We start from the raw sequence: 3,212 nt of genomic DNA on the forward strand, positions 1-3,212 counted from the left end.
TTGTTAAAATAAAAACACTGCAGTGCAAGTTTTCCTCTTTCTTTAAGAAACTTACACCTTATTCGTGAAGTTTGATTTTGTCTTAGAAACTATCACCCTTCTTGCCCTATATTTAAAGGCCTTCTGATTCCTTCTTTCCCACCGCACTTGGGATCTTTTGTTTAACGTATTTTGGAAATCCCCCAAATCTATGTATTTGGTAATCTCAATTCCTGTTTTTATGTCCCCTATTTTCAATGATATTTTTAGAATCCCGATCTGTTGACCTTGTCTCTACTGACCCACAAGTCTGATCACCTCTAGTCCTGTGAACACCACCTGGCCCAGTGCCTCCTACTTGTGGTGATCCTATGATTCTCCTTCCTACTAATGCCTACTCCTACTGCACTGGTTTTGAGGGCTTCTCTCCATTGACCCCAATCTAAGGATATTGTAATTACCTTAAGTTTGATCCCTCTTTGATGGCAGAAAACCCAGTTCCTACCTACTCTTTCCTCTGTTTTCATTTATTTTGTGTCAGTTATTCTTTAAATCCCTTCAACACAGCCTCTGAATCTCGTGTGTGTGTGTGTGTGTGTGTGTGTGTGTGTGTATGTAAAAGACACTTAGCGACAAATTGTAGGTGGCAGGAAGAGTTGGTGGGAGCCAAGAGGTCACATTTTGGGCATTTTCTCTTTCTCTATCCTCTTGGGCCTAGACTGTAACCTCCTCTTGGAGGTGCACCTTTGCTGGGACCAGGTAGAAGGAACTGCCTAGAGATTTAGTGTTCACCTTGAATAGGTGCTTGTAGTTCTTTTGTATCTCCTCAGGGTTCAGTTTGAGGACACTGACAATCTGCTGTGCATCCTGGGGGCTGTGGAGAGGTTAGAGACTGGGGGCTGCAGACTGGGATCAGGCATGTCCTGGGGCATCAGCTGCTGTCCAGCTGGCTGCTCACTTTTGGTTCAGGATTCTACAAAGGCCCTGCTCATCGCTTGTGCTCCATCACTGTGGTCTGGGTCAGGTATGTGGCTGATCTTTGCAGGGAAATCCTTGATGGCAGGTAGCATTTCCCCCCCTGAAGACAAGGTAGTTCCATGCACAACAGAGGCAAGCTGGGAGTCTCCTTGAGAGTGTGTGTGACCAAAGGTTTTGAGAGGTGATGGATGGCAACCCAGGCATGTAATAATCACACTACTTAAATGTCTGAGGAATTTGTCAAAGGTGATTTTTATTTATACACAATTTTAGATTGAACATCAAAGTGAATGTATGGCACATGATACCTCTTTAAAGCCCATTCTAGAATCATCAAACAAATAACAAAAGCATTCAGCAAATGTTAATTGAACATTGCAGTTTTAAGGGTTGCAGTCTTGTGAGAGCCATGCTCCAGGGTATGCAAGGGATACTGTTTCTGTCACTATTTGAATATGATCATATTAGAAGGTTGTCCTAAGTGGATCTTGGGAAAGGATCTGGGGTGTTTATCTAAGGTGTTCCTTTTGATAAATTTTAACCGTGCAGGTGTTGGGACATTTAAGTAGTTGCTATCAAAGAGGCTACTCTATGCAAGCAAGACCAAGGGAAGGCCTAGGACCAAAAGGACCATAAGCTTTAATTTAATTTAAAAAAATTTTACAGTATTGATTTTTACCTAGAGGAAAAGAGAGGGAAAGAGAGTTAGAAACATCGAGGAGAGAGAATCATCGATCAGCTGCCTCTTGCATACCCCCACTAGGAATGTGCCCGAAACCAAGGTACATGCCCTTGACCATAAACAAACCTGGGACCCTTGAGTCCAAAAGGCCAGCGCTCTATCCACTGAGCCAAACAGGTTTCGGCTTTAATTTGATTTAAAAAATAGATATTTCTTTATTGATTTCAGAGAGGAAGGGAGAGGGATAGAGAGATAGAAACATCAGTGATGAGAGAGAATGATTGATTAGCTGCCTCCTGCACGCTCCCTACTGGGGATCGAGTCCACACCTGGGCATGTGCCCTTGGCTGGAATCGAACCTGGGATTCTTCAGTCTGCAGGCCGACACTCTAGCCACTGAGACAAACCAGCTAGGGACAGAAGCTTTAATTTTAATTTTAAGCATACACAAAATGATTTAACTAACTGCCAGAGGAATTACACCACATGAAACATATGCAGTTGCAAATCACACAGCACTTTATTACTTACAAAAGTTTTTGATGCTGCGGGTACAAGCTTAATGGGATCCCAATGGTGGTGTTCTCTGGAGCTCAGTAGCTGGTCAGGTCTGGTCCGGATACAGGGGGCCGGAGTTCCTCACCTGAGAGCTTGGTTGCTCCTCCTTTGGGAGGTACTAGCCATTTTTTTTTCTTCTTTTTTTTGTAGTCTGGCAGGGAGAGGAGCATGGAGGTGTGTCACTTGCCAAACTGACAAAGGGACATGCCTTTGTGGCTGTCTCAACAGGCAAGCATTGTTGGCTGGCCAGAATCCATTTTTAGAGCCTGTTCCTACCCGCAGAAGTTTCGGTGGCTATCAGTGAATTATGTCCAGGCATACAGGTTAGTCTTAAACAAGGCGAGGGGCTGTTTGTGGTTGTTTAGGGAGAGTATATTACTCACACATATGGCTATCCCCAAGTCACTCTGAGTCAGTAATTAAAGTTCAAATTCTTATCCATGGGGTACACATACATCAGGGCAGTAGAAAATGTGTCCTTAAGATCACACTTTAAGTTTCAAGAAAGTTAATTCAAACATTTTAAAACCTTGTAATCATTTTTAGACATTTTTAAAGCATTTTAAACATTTCTACATATTACTATAACAGAGGTCCTTCCCACTCTTACTGAGACTGTTTCCCAGAGAACAAAAGGGAAACTACACTCTTCTAGAACACCTGTTTCCTTTATAGTTTTTCTGTTCAAGCATTTCTTTTGGAGACCTGGGTCATTTGACCTCAAACTGAGAGTATGCTTGAAGCTCTTTGGAGGTTCAAAGCAGAATCAGCACTATCTGCCAGCTCTGAAGATGCAGGGTTTTGACTGCTGTTCACTGTCTGTTTACACTGGCTATGGAGGGATAGAGTGTGCCTGTAAAGGGAAGACATGGGTGCTCTTATTTCCAACATGAAGACATTTTTTTTTTTTTTTGTATCAAGATTACTTTAAGTCATTAGCTTTGAGAACCTAGCATAAGTCATTGTTTCAGAAGGTGTATGTTTGCAGATTGGTGATTCTTGTTTACCATCAGAG

At 42.5% G+C, this 3,212-nt stretch overlaps 1 pseudogene across 1 annotated transcript in view; it reads left to right on the forward strand.

Annotated features, from left to right (window-relative positions):
- Positions 1 to 3,212, forward strand: part of LOC311627817 (non-histone chromosomal protein HMG-17-like) — a 30,971-nt pseudogene that overhangs the window by 12,802 nt on the left and 14,957 nt on the right. The gene's annotated exons all lie outside the window — the stretch shown is intronic.

Source organism: Pipistrellus hanaki (genome assembly GCF_964339955.1).
Source record: "Pipistrellus hanaki genome assembly, chromosome: 9".
In the NCBI taxonomy this organism is placed as follows: domain Eukaryota; kingdom Metazoa; phylum Chordata; class Mammalia; order Chiroptera; family Vespertilionidae; genus Pipistrellus; species Pipistrellus hanaki.